We start from the raw sequence: 13,872 nt of genomic DNA, 5'->3' as shown, positions 1-13,872 counted from the left end.
TGTATATTCTTGAAAGACAAAATTTTGTTATTTGCAGAATATCAAGCTATATCTTTGAGAACCTTAACCCTTTTGCCATTCTATATCCTAGCTTTTTTTTTTTTTAAGATTTTATTTATTTATTTCGAGAGAGAGTGGGAATGAGCGAGGAAAGGGCAGAGACAAAGGGAGACAAAGAATCCCAAGCAGGCTTCATGCTGACAACACAGAGCCTTGACTTGGGGCTCAGTCTCACGAACCGTGAGATCATGCCCTGAGCCGAGATCAAGAGTTGGACGCTCGACCGAATGAGCCACCCAGGCGCCCCCTCGATATCCTACCTTTTAAAATCTAAATATCTAAATCTTTTGGGGGAGGGGTGCCTGGCTGGCTTAGTTGGTAGAGCATACAACTCTTGATCTCAGGTTGGGTGTACAGATTATTACTTAACTACGTAAAACTCATAAAAATAAAAAAAAAATTAAAAAAAACGTCTTCGGGGAAAATTTCAGGCTGATGATAAAGGAAATAAAATAGTTGGCTGGACATAAGCTCAAGGTCTCTTTGATAAGCCTGTCACAGAACGATTCCTTAGAAGACAGGCTGGTCTCTGAGCTGTGAAGTGAAGAACAGGAAGGGTCGAGCTAGAGAAAACTTCAGCGTCTCAGTGGCGATCTCTCTAGCTCCTGTTTGGTCTTTTCGGGAGACCTGTGCCAACTCGTCCATTCACCTTTGAAAGTTGCTGTGAATTCCCTCTTTTAAATATAGCAATCACGTCCCAGATGCCTGTTATTCTCTTTGACATCAAACGGACAGCTCATGTTCTTTACTGGCATTGTTTCCAATAGCTCCAGAATGGCCTCCTACAGCAGGCCGTGGGTTCATTAGTCATAATTTCCCATCTTTGCTCTTTGTTTCTTCTTTCCATCAGAGCCTGTAGCACCACGTATGATCACATAACTTATTTTCATGAATGTTTATATTTGTTACTGCTTATTTCCATTTACCTTTGGAAAGCTCTGATGACAACTTCCAATTCAACTACTTCTTAGCTCTGTGGCTAGAACCAAATCACTCTGGCTTCTCGGAGTCTTTTTTTTTTTTTTTTTTTTTTTAACCTCTGTAAAGCTGTAAAGTTTATACCTGATCTTCTGCTCCAAGGAGATTAAAAGTAGGGAAGTGCTTGACATTTTCCAGTGTGATAAGCTGAATTCAAAGATGGGCCCCAAGATTCCCATTCCCTGGTTTATATACCCTGTATAATCTCCTCCCCTTGAGTGTGGGCAGGACCTGTGACCATGATAGGGTTTCACTGCTATGAAAGGATTACTAATCAGTTGACTAGGAGTTCATCAAAAAGGGTGGGCCTGGCCTAATCAAGTGAACCTTGAAAGAGGAACTATAGCTTTCCTAAAGGGAGATATAAAGCCAGAGAGGTGCTCCTGCTGACTCTGAAGTCAACAGTCTTGCTGTGAGCTCTCTATGGAGGGTGGGTCTGTGAACTTGGCAGGGACTTGAGTGTGGCTTCAGGGAGCTGAAAATGGTCCCCAGTGGATAGCTACCAAGAAATCAGGGATTTCAGACATACGGCTGCAAATAAAAAAATTCCACCATCATCTGAGGGAGCTTGGAAACAGGTTCTTGTCCACTTGAGCCTCCCAGTGGGACTACAGTTCAGCCAACACCTCCATTACAACCTGGTGAGACCATGAGCAGAAAGCCCAGCTAAGAATGTGGTGGAACTCTGGTCCACAGAAGCTGTAAGGTAATAGGTGACTGTCATTTTAAACTAAGTCTGTGCTAGCTATTATGCAGCAGTAGAAACTAATACAGCTACTCAGTATCAAACACCAAGAGGTGAGGGGTGAGGGAAATGGACGTTCTCTCTTTTCGCCTGACACCCCCCCCCCCCCCCCCCACCTTTCCGACCGCTGGGGCACAGGCAAGATCAAGCAGATGTGCCTACCTGGAACTTTGAATCTCGGGGAGGGACACAAAGACTCAGACACTATTAGAGGTCAACCCCTGAGGTCAGAGGCAGGGGGAGCAGTGCCTCGCTCAGCTTTCAGACAGGATGTGACCATGTGGTCGTGCCACATGGAACCAGGTCCCCTTCGTTCCTGACTGTTCTCCGTGTTTGGTGTTCGTGTAAATCCTGTGAACTGATACGTTGCCTTTCCGATGCATTTATTTCTGTTGCCATTAGCCAGAAATTGCTTCTGTGATTTGCCACCAAGAACTTAGATTATTATAGATCATACATGTAAAAGTGCCTCGTAAACTGTGACAGATACCATGGATGTAACGTATTATTTTGACTGTTTCTCTGCCTTCGCTTTTCTTCGGGCTCCTGTGTATGACCTCGGGCCCTCTCTGGGCTGTTATAATTCTTGGTGTCATTCTGTCCATTGATATTCCAATAAATAAGGGTACCTTGATTCTAATAAACAAATGGAACTAATAGGTCAGTCTGTGTGAAAACGAAGAGGCCGTTATCAAAAAACACTGAGGGACATTTAGGCTCTCAGAGACACAAAGAGGGACCATGGGGGCTTGAGTGGCCTGTGTAGGTTTAAAGGACTTGCCTCCAGTCAAACTCAGAGGTCAAACGGAACAATCCCTACCTGTCTTCAACCCTTCAGGAGGCAAGCGTCTGCTACCGTGGGGGTCTCCAGGGAAGACGTGTCCTGGGCGATCCTTCAGAATGGGCTTGCGCCTTAGAAACGTACCTTCCAACGGGCTCAAATTCACATCTAGGGTTCACACCTGCCCTGTAATGAACCAGAAGCCTGTGTGTTATCTTCTCAGATTCCCTGCATTTCCACCACGGATAGAATGGGAAACAAATGAAAAGAGAAGCATCATCTTTGAGAACAGATGATTACAAAGCACAGTTTAAAAAAAAAAAGAAGAAGAAGAAAACCAACACACAGGGACGCCTGGGTGGCCCAGTGGGTTAGGAGGCCGACTCTTGATCGCTGCGTAGGTCATGATCTCACCATTGGTGAGTTCAAGGCCTGCATCGGGCTCTGCGTTGATGGCGTGGGGCCTGCCGAGGATTCTGTCTTTCCTTCTCTCTGCCCCTCCCAAACAAACAAATCCCAAACACACAAACACAAAACCACTGCCTTCTTCAGAGTCGTCTCAGGGGCCGCTGGTGCAGCTGGGCAAGAGGGGTGGGGGCGGGCAGCCACCGCGCACAGTCCTGGAGGCTATGCTCTTGGGTCACGTGTTGGGTGTTGGGGCTGTAACCAGTGTGAGAGCACCTGAGAGCAGGTCTATTTTGTTCTGACCAGCTAAACCCAGGGCCCGTGGATCAATTTACAAATTGATCCCAGCAGGGGCCCTGGGGACCCTTTGTGCGGAAAGGCCTCTGCGTTTGAAGAATGAGGACTCCGACCATGACTTTCCCCACTCACCATATTTGCATCCAGTTCCCAGCGAAGAGGGTGTTTGTCCGTGACTCCCGGCAGGAGAGCTCCGGTGAACTGAAAGGCAGGCCTACCTGGGGCCGGAAGCAGTCAGGGACTAACGGTTGTCTGTAGAGCACAGAGCAGGTGGAGGGAGGAAGAGGAGTCACCGGTGGCGGCGTGGTGCTGCACAGAATAGCTTCCCAGGATACCCACCGGAGGACTGCATTTAAGTTCCTAAATAGGGAAACAGCTGCCAACGTGACCTCAGTAGAGGAAACTGTAAAAAAGAGTGAACAAATTTAGCAACCTCGGTGGCAGTTTACCTGTAACCCTTGGGACAGAAATGGGGAGCGTGACAGAAAGCCAGTGGCACCGTGACAGAGGGAGGGGTGGAGCGCATGCGTGGTAGAAGGCGCTGCTGGGGGAGGAGCAGAGCGAGGACTGGAAGCAGGCGCACCGACCTCGGGGGCATCAGGCCAGACTGGGCTGGGCAGGTGGGCGAGGGGGCGGGGGCACGTAGAGGGATCAGGCTGGTGGCTGCCCCGGCCTGGCTCTGGGCAGTCACATCTGTCTGAGGTTCATCATGTTGACTAGGCATTCACTGCCCATCCCTTGGCATAGGAGCAAGCGGAGGGCGGCCGGGGTCTTGGCAGCTTTTGAGCCCCATGGCGTCTACGTGATCCCTTTCTTTGACAGTCCCAGGCTTGGCGGGGAATGGGGTCGTGTGCCAACTGCTGCAGCAGAATCAACTGGCCACCAACCCCTCTTGGTGGCTATGAGGTCAGAAGAGTTGCACCCCTGTCCCTTCCCTCTGTAGTTATGAACGTGGCCTGTGATGTAGCGAGGCCTTGTAGCTTTCGAATTTCCTCTGCAAATGATGCTTTCCATTGACGATAATATAATGTCAGTGTTCCAAGGCTCAAAAGATAACTCAAAATAGCAAAACAAAGTGTAAATCATATTTCCTGGTCGACGTAGAAATGAATATGGTTGTAAGCGCGGTACTTTGTGTTTAGAAAAATCGACCGCCAGTTTATACACACCGTTCCCTTTATTCGTATTACCGAAAAGTCAGAGGTGCGGCATTTAAACTCGAAACTTGCAAGCTTCCATGAGAGAACAGGGGAGGCTGGGGTTTGCAAATGCTTGGACAAGTTGTTGGAAACTGGCCCCAGATACTTTTGTAATGGACATTCTGAATAGTGGCTCTGTGCAAAAGCTTTGGTAAAGCTCAGAGCAGGAGAATACTGATTGGGAGCCCTCCACCCTACCAGGGGTTGACCAGTTGGCCAGGAAGGAAAAGCACGGTAGTAGGAACAGGTGGAAGGTGATATGAGTTACATTGTATCTTCTGATTGTCACAACATGATGGTAGGATTAGTATCTCCTTTTTAGAAGTTAACAGTCACATACCTAAGGACACACGGTTAATAGGTGGTCAAATAATGATGACGGTGGGGCGCCTGGGTGGCTCAGTCGGTTAAGTGTGTGACTTCAGCTCAGGTCATGATCTCGTAGTTCGCGAGTCCGAGCCCTGCACCGGGCTCTGTGCTGACAGCTCAGCCTGCTGAGTTGCGGGTTCTGTGCCTCCCCTTCTCTCTACCCTCCCATGCTCACGCTCTGTCTCTCTCTGTTTCTCAATAATAAACATTTAAAACTTTTTAAAAAAAATGGTGATGATGGTGATGGTAATGACAATGAGGGGAAGATGCTACCTGTGTACCGTGCTTTTCTGCTTACAGAATAAATTATTATTCAATAAGTGAGATCCTTGGATCCCTATAGTACACAGGTTATGCAGATTTTGTTATGATCATTTTTATTTCTGGTGTCGGAAAATTTGGACCAAAACAGCTTTTTAAAAATAAGTACTGAAACGTAATACTTATTGAAATAATGAATCAAAATCCCTCTTTCAGATTCATTGCAGGCCCTCCAATTTTTAGCTGTGTGACATTAAGCAAATGACTTAACTTCTATAAACCTTAGTCTCCTGGTACTAACTTTCCAGAGTATAAGGCATCAATGTGATGATCATTGTAAATTGTTTTGTATTGTTAGGGCTTAATAAATATTAACTATTTAAAAATAGTCATCATTAGAGGGGCTCCTGGGTGGCTCAGTCGGTTAGGTGACCAACTCTTGACTTCGGCTCAGGTCATGATTTCGGGTCATGATCGTGAGATTGAGCCCCAAGTATTGCGATTCTCTCTCCTTCCCTGTCACTCCCCCACTTGTTCTCGCTCTCTCTCTCTCTCAGAAAAGAAAAAAAAATCTTAAAAAATAAAATAAAAAATAAATAGTTATCGTAGAGATTCAAAAGTCCTTGCGCCTTTTTCATGGGATTTATTTCACAAAATTGTTACAAGAAATTTTTGAAGATTTTTTTTATCTTGTATTTATTTTGAGAGAGAGAGACACACACACAGGATGGGGGGAAGGGGCAGAGAGAGAGAGGGAAGGAGAGAGAATCCCAACCGGGCTCTGCGCTGTCAGCACAGACCCCAATCCTGATGTGCTTCAGCTCACAAACTGTGAGATCATGACCCAAGCTGAAATCAAGAGTCGGATGCTCAACTGACTGAGCCACCCAGGTACCCCAAAAGGACTTTTTAATTAGGTGTTCATATCCCTGAAGTATACCATGGCATAACCAAGACAAGCTGGATTGAAGATATATTGTCTACTTATGTATTTTGTGTCTCTTGTGCTTTCTCCTCAGTATATGAACTCAAGAAATACATGGTTAATGCCTCCTCTTTCAAGAGCTTACAATCCAATGGGGCAGCCATTTTTGTGGGTAATCCCAGTACAGTGGGGTGAGTGCATGTTGACTCAGCAGTTCCACTGTTAATTATTTTCCTAGGAGAAAAGAGAAGATGGTTCAATATGTAGCCACAAAAGTACTTGCACAGGACTGTTCATGGCAACTTTATTTACAGTGGCTCAAACTGTAACTGACTGAAATGTCTAACAGTAGGATTATGGAAAACCAGATTGTGATAAACCCATACACATTAAAAGCAACAAAAAGGATGAAATGTGGATGCACAGACATGGGAACCTCAAGAACATCATGTCCATGCTGAGCGTAAGAAGCTAGACACAAAAGAGTACATCCTATGCAATTGATACGAAATTCTATAATAGATAATGTTAATCTATGGTGAAAGGAATCAAAGTGGTTGCCGGGGGTCGGAGGTGGAACAGGTTTTGACTGGGAAGGGGCATAAGTAAGCTTTCTGGAGTGATGGAAATGTTTTCTATCTTGATGGAGGTGGGTGTGGGATAGGATTCAGAGGTGGTTGCGTTTGTCCAAAGTCACCAAATCAAACAGGTAAGATGTGTGCATTTCACTGTATATAAATTCTACCCTAATAACAAAAAGACTTTTAAGTCTTTTGTGTTTTTACACTTTTATCAATGGTGTTTTTTTTAAATCTTCTTTCCCAGATATTTACTATTAATATATAGCAAGTCAATTACTTTTTGTGTATTGACCTTGTATCATCTATTGGTAAATCCACTAATTCATTCTGGTAGTTGGGCTTTTTTATGTAATTTTCTTCAGGTTCTGCACATGGTAAACCTCCTTCAAGCTTCCATTTCCCTTAACTACCCACTTAGGTTTCCCATTTGTGTCTCTCTGTTCTACAGTTGGGATCATGTCTTTGATATTCTTGTTCTCTGCAGCTTAGTCGATTCTGCTCTCAGACTCCTCCTTTGAGTTTTTAATTTCCATTTTTGTATTTTTCATTTCTGATGTTCCGTTTGGTTATTTTTCAAATCTGTTAGGTCACTCTCCCTGCCCCCAGCCTAAGTTCCTGTTTACTGTAGGTAGTTTTAATTCTCATTTCTTTAAACATAGCTATTTTATAATTTGCTTCTGATTGTTCGGGAAACTTAAGTCTTTCAGGATCTGCTTAGATAGCGAGGTTTCTTTTTTCTGCTGTTTTTTTTTTTCTCCCACTGTTTATAACTTATTTTCTTGTGGCTAGGCTATCATGACTTTGCACTGCTCACTATCTATGAGACACGATTTTTGGTGGTTACCGTGGCTTGGGTGAAAGAGCTCTTTTTCAGTTTTGCATTGGCTTCTGCCAGACATGTGGGGACACTATCTCTCTGTTATCAATTCAAATTAAGTCATGGCTTGAAGTTTTCTGCACCACTCCTGGGTTTTTAATTTAGGTTATAATTTCTCAGGGGGCTAGCCTCTGGGTAGAACTACCCAGGGACAGATTGTGTGTGTGTGTGTGTGTGTGTGTGTGTGTGTGTGTGTGTCTGTGTGTGTGTTTCCCCACTCCTTTGCCCTATCCAACATTATGCCATCTCTATCTTGGGAGGTTTTTTTTATGGGGGCAGTGGGGGGGAGGAGTGGCTTGTTTTACTTCTGATTTATCTTTATCCTGAGGATTCTTCCTTTGGGATTCTAGGTTAACACAAGAGAGGTGTCTAATATTAACTTTTCAACCTGGTGGACACTGAGCTTTGACTTCTTCTTTCTCTGTAAAGTCTTCAAAACAGGTATGTAAGTCCCCCAAATATGTCTTCAGGGCAAAAGGCTTTTGTTGCTTTTCTTGCCTTTATGGGTTCTTGGAGCCTCTTAGACTTGGTCTGATAATTTCCTGTTGTTATCTTTTTCATGTTTTTAAAGAGATTAGAAAATTATATTTTCCATTGATTTTAGCATGTTGGTTCAAATGGCCTAGCCCTTCATTATTGGAAATAGAGGAAAATAAAATTTTGAATATTTCTAATAGGTCCTTTTTCATAATTTCTAGGTATAAAAATACCTAAATTGGTAAATTTCACTATGTAAAAATTTAAAATTCTGCATAGGAAGAAATAAAGGACATAAAAAGGAGAGAAATCATAAGGACGAAGGAAAACAGACATTCAACAAATAGGAAGAAGTATTTGAAACTCAAAGAAGCTCAAACTAAAGAGAAAGGAGTGATTTTCTTAACATATTTAGAGCTCTATATTATTGTTGACTGATGCATAACAAATTACCCCCAAATTTAGCAGCTTAGGACAACAAACATTTAGTACCTCTCAGTTTCTGAGGTGCAAGAATATGGGAGTAGCTTAGCAGGATGATTGTGGCTCAGAGTCTATCATAAGATTGCAGTCAAGACTGCGGTCAGCTGGGGCTGCGGTCTCATCTGAAGGCTCAGCTGGGGCTAGAGGGCCCCCTTCTAAGGTCTTTCATGTGAATCTTGACATCCTCCCTAGTCACTTGCTGAAGGTGTCAGTTCCTCACCACGTAGACTTCTCCATCAGCAGCTGGCTGACGTTACAGCTGGTTTTACTCCAGAACAAGTGACTCATGAGAAAGAGTCACCAAAAGAGAAGCCAAATGTGTTTTACAGACTAATATTGAAAATGACACACCATTCCTTCTGCCCTACACTGTTGGTCACTGAGACCACCTGGTACAGTGTGGGAGGTACCTATGACTGAATGTGGATGTCAAGGAGTGAAGGTCATCTGGAATGTCTTAGAGGCTGCCCACTATAGGCTCCTGAAGTTCAATACAAAATAAAAAACCCCAAAGAGAAAAATAAAAGGTACAAAAGTCTGTGCATTAAAAACACATACAAATAATACATATTAAGATACATCTTAAACATGACAAGGGGTTCAACCTCATTCAAGGTAAGAATCATATAAATTAAAACTATAGAGAGATGCCGTGTCTACCCATAAAACTGTATAACCTACTCTACTTTTGAAGATTTGGGGAAACAGGGTCTCGTATTTTGTCAGCAAAGGTAGACATTGGTGAAGCCTCGAAGAAGAGTAATTTGGCAATAACTATCAAGAGTAAAAATACACATTTCCTTTGATCCAAAAATTCCATTTCTAGAAATTTATCCCAAGTATATTCTGGCACATATGCAAAATGATGTCTGTCTGAAGATCTTTATTGCAGCATTGACTTACAATAGCAAAAGATTGGAAACCATCTGAATTTCCATCTAAAGGGAACTGATTACACAAAGTATGGCAATATACATATAATGGAATTCTATGCATTTCTTAAAAAGGAATGCAGCAGACCTCTTTATACTGATTTAGAATTTTCTCCATCATGTACTGAAAGATGTGAAAGCAAGGTGCAGGAAAGCATGTTGTCACTTGTGAAAAAAACATATATTTATGATTGCACATGAAGGCAATATCTCTGGAAGCATATGCAAGAGACTGGAATTGTAGTTGCCTTTGTAGAGGGGGACTGTGTAGCCAAGGAATAAGGGTATGAAACAGACTTGCTTTTAATGCATTCATTATTGTATATTTTCAATTTTATAATGTGTGTATTAACCACTCAAAGTAATTTTTAAATATATATATATATTTTTATAATTTTTCGAGAGAGAAAGAGAGTGCATGATTTGGGGAGAGGGGCAGAGGCAGAGAGAGAGAGAGAGAATCCCAAGCAGGCTCCACACTCCACACGGAGCCCAGTACAGGGCTCGAGCCCACGACTCTGGAATCAAGACTCGAGTTAAAATCAAGACACTCAACCGACTGAGCCACTCAGGAGCCCCACATATATTTTTTAAAGTATGTTGTGATAAACTGAAATGATAGTGCCTTAAGCTAAGCTGACATCAATAGAAACAAAGAGAAACAGAATTGGCAGGGCACGGCGGATAACTGTATCGGTGAGTGGGAGAAGGGAAAGTTCAGAATGGTGCTCAGGTTCCTGGTACAGGACCTGAGCAGATAGAAGACAGAGAACCCAAAAGCATACCTCTTAGAAGAAATTTCTGTAGCTGATAAAATTATCAAATTTTAGTAAAACAAAACCCACATTTTAAAAAATTCAAGGCTATTCTTTTCTATATTGTACCATAAGCTTCTTGCAATTGGAGATTATACTTTAAATGTCCTTGTATCTCTTACAGAATCTCATATGGTGTTTGACTTGTTATAGATACACAGTAGATATTTGTTAGATGAATGTCTGAAGATGAAATTTGTAAAAATGTGTTTTATCTCTTCAGAAGGTAGATTAAATAATTGCCCAGATATGTGCCGAGGGTGAGCATCAAAGAGATTGAAAATAAAAAATCTTATCATCTCTTTACCCGAGGGTGAAGGGGCACAGGTGGAGAAAAGATGAAGTTCATGCACGAAGTTGCTTAATTGGAACAAGACACAGAACTTTCAAAACACAAGATAATTAGTTTTCCTATCTCTAATATAAGGGCAAGAGCCCATTTAGCCACCAGAGGGCTCTCATCATTCCATTTCATTGTAGGCCTAGAATTATTCATGAGACAGACAAATGTAGTCAAAGACCCACAGAGACTAGATCCCCTCCCCCACCCCATTAAATTTATACTACCGTTGTAAGCCACGTCATCTTATTACAAGATGAGAGAATTGAAACTCAGCACATGTGCTTTAAAGGCTACATTTCCAAATGTCAAGGATTGTCTTGTGTGAATTTAAAACTGAACTTATCTCTAGGACCCTGTAACATGAGGACTGCTTGGAAGGTTTTCCCATATATGGGATGGCAAGAAGGAGGAAGTTGCAACGCACTGTATGCCCTGATGCAAACCACTCTAAAGTAGCCATGTTTGTGGAAATTTTAGGGCTTTATGAAGACGTGCAGGGTTCCAAAAACTAGGATTACTAGAGTCTACGCATTTACAATCGTGTATTACAATCGTATTCTGCTGGGTGCTATGTAATGGTCTCTTATTTGTACTCGAAGTCAGGGAATTTTGGGGACCTTCTTGTTGATTTTGTGAAGGCATTCAGACAATTAGTTAGTGTCCGTTCCATTAAAATCTTCTGACCCCGGTGCCCTCATTAGCCGCTTTGTCCTCTGTGACTTAACACTGAATCTACAGGATCACAAATGATAACCTATAAATATCCTCATTGGATTAATAGAGGCTTTGAGTTAAGTGAGCAGAGAAGGACATGGATGTTTATTGGTTTCCAGACACTGGGCTGTATTCTAGGTCCATTACGACATTCCATCCATACATTACAGTCACTCTAGCACAAGGTAGGTATTGTGCCCTCAATTTATAGATGAGGAAGCCCAGCTGTGAAGGCTGAATGAGTCACCCAAAATGGTAAATGTTGCGGTAATGGGACTAACTGAATTTTGCCTGCCTATCGTGTTTGTGCTCTTTCTGACATTACATTTCCCCCCTAAAATATGAACTCATGCCTTAGGCTTTCTTTATCTCTGCCTACCACCCTCTCCTCAAGCCATTCAGGGATCTTTGGTGGGGACTTCAGGCAGTGTCTCCCGCAGTATCTCCTGGGAGTGTGGTCTAATGGTGGTTACAGCAACAGCACAAGGTCTCTCCCCAGTGTCCCCCCCCCCCCGCAACTGTCCATCAACCACAGTGGACATAGGAGACAGCGACGAGACCCCAGAAGGTCTTTTGTAGTAACTGGTTTGGCCATGGCTGCTCTTCCCATTCCAGCTACTGATGACCTTTGACCCTGGGACAGCCTGCCAGGAAACACAGGTAGGGTTAATGGGCCACCAGATCAGTAACTGTGCTCCCTGATGGGAACTTTATGTATTGACCATCTGCACTGAACTTGTATAATAATTAGACTTGCTTCCAGGAGGAAAGCACAGTGGCCCAAAGTCAAGAGGACATATGCTTATGGGTTTGCTCTGATTCCTTCACACCTTCTCACCCAGTTCCCCTGGAAAGCAATGCTATAGGACCAAGATGGTAATGTGAGGTTGGTTGTAAAATCTGTTAACTGTGGAGGACAGTGGCCTTTAGCACCTCAATCAGAAAGCCACCCCAAGACCACAGTCCTGAAGGGTCATTAGCACATGTGAAGAGGTACCAGGCAGACATCTTCCCTGTGCGGTCCAGCCCATCCCCATCTGAGGCAGAGCATTTTGAAACCCCAAGCCCCCTCAGAGTCACGTGTGGAACAGTCTTGCAAGTTCATTTTCCAAGCAACGCTCCAATGCTAAGGTTTTCTTGCTGAAATCTGTTCCACTGAATGGGCTTATCCGAGGGAGGGCAGACTGTTGTGTCTTTGATTGGATGATGTAGGATTTTGGGCGATTCTTGAATGAAGGGAAGAGAGACAGAGAGAGAGAGAGAGAGCGCGTTTGGCAAACGGAAGCTGAGGGCTTATTATAGGCCTATGAGTCACAGGCACTGCAGGCAAATGATCTGGAAAGGGGCGAATGAGTGGGGGTAGGCGTGAAGCAGGGCTGGAAGACAGACCCAGGGAAAGAAAGCCAGGGCAGGGAAGAGGAAAAGTAGAGTGGATTAGTCAGGGTTCTCCAAAGAAACAGAACAAATAAGGTTTAGTGTCTGTGTGCATATGTGTGTTTACATATATATGTATATGTACATACATACGTGAGGGGGCATTTTAAGTGATGGGCTCATGGAGTCGTAGAGGCTGGCAAGTCCAAAGTCTGCAGGGTCGGCCAGCAGGCTAGAGACCCAAGGGAGAGGCCATGCTGCAGTTCCCATCCAAAGCCTGACCTTGGCAGAATTCCCACAAGGGGCCCCCACTGTGTCCTTGCAGTTGGGCTCTTTTGCTTCTAGGGAAGTGTGTTGAGGTCTGAGGTAAGCATGAGGATGCCCAACCACAAAGCCTGCAGAGGCCTTTGAACCGTTCTCAGATCCTGGCCCCACACTCTGCCTCAAAGGAACCAGGCAGACAGTCACGCCACCAGATTTGCCGAGCATTAGGATGGCTGGACTCTAGAAGGCAGCTTGGAAAGAAGGTTCTTCCGGGTGATGTTTAAAACAACCTGAAACTTATTATGTTCAATCAGACTTCAGCTGCCACCATGTCCGAGGAAAATCCAAGGAGAATTCCCATACATCAGTGCTTCCAACTTTGGCTGCACACTGGAGTGACCTAGAGGCGCTTTTAAAATTCCCAATGCCTAGGGTGCGCCCAGGTGGCTCAGTCGGCTGAGCGTCCGACTTCAGCTCAGGTCATCATCTCACAGTTCGTGAGTTCGAGCCCCACGTCGGGCTCTGCGCTGACAGCTCAGAGCCTGGAGCCTGCTTCAGATTCTGTGTCTCCCTCTCTCTCTGCCCGGTCTCCACTCATGCTCTGTCTCTCTCTGTCTTAAAAATAAAAATAAAACATTAAAAAAATTTAAATTCCCAATGACTAATCTGTAGCCCAGATGGATTCAAATCTCTGGAGGAGGGATCTGGGCATAAGTATGTTTACAGTTCCCCAGGGATCCCAAGGCTGAATAGTTCTGCTCTACTCCTCCATCAGCCCTTTGTATTTCTGTTCAATGTCCATTTAACCCATTTTCGTGGCCATTCAAGCTATGAGGCCCAGGAAAGAGGCTCTTCCACAATAATGAGTTTTCTTGGGCCTACACCCTTCCCATATTGCTCCAGAAGCCTTAAACTGAACATGTTTAACATTTTGACCTTGAGGACACAGAAAGAAGGGTTAACCATCTAGACATTATGAAGGAAACAGAAGC

General features: G+C 43.9%; 1 long non-coding RNA gene across 14 annotated transcripts in view; it reads right to left on the bottom strand.

The window, feature by feature from the left end:
* The window catches only part of LOC102900121, a 47,606-nt gene extending 43,807 nt beyond the window's left edge, over positions 1-3,799 (bottom strand). For 10 of the 14 annotated variants that reach the window (XR_006597560.1, XR_006597562.1, XR_002156889.3 and 7 more), the window contains exons 1-2: positions 3,399-3,776; positions 2,604-2,750 (exon numbers count right to left, since the gene is read on the bottom strand). This is a non-coding gene — a long non-coding RNA (uncharacterized LOC102900121). Of the gene's footprint in view, positions 1-2,603; positions 2,751-3,398 lie in introns of all 14 variants that reach the window. The other 4 variants (XR_002156892.3, XR_002156894.3, XR_002742189.2 and 1 more) reach the window with 4 other exon arrangements.
* Between the last annotated feature and the right edge of the window lie 10,073 nt (positions 3,800-13,872).

The sequence above is a fragment of the Felis catus genome, chromosome B2, assembly GCF_018350175.1.
Source record: "Felis catus isolate Fca126 chromosome B2, F.catus_Fca126_mat1.0, whole genome shotgun sequence".
Lineage (NCBI taxonomy): Eukaryota > Metazoa > Chordata > Mammalia > Carnivora > Felidae > Felis > Felis catus.
Note: the sequence above shows the minus strand (reverse complement) of the source record. Positions and strands in the feature narration are given on the sequence as shown.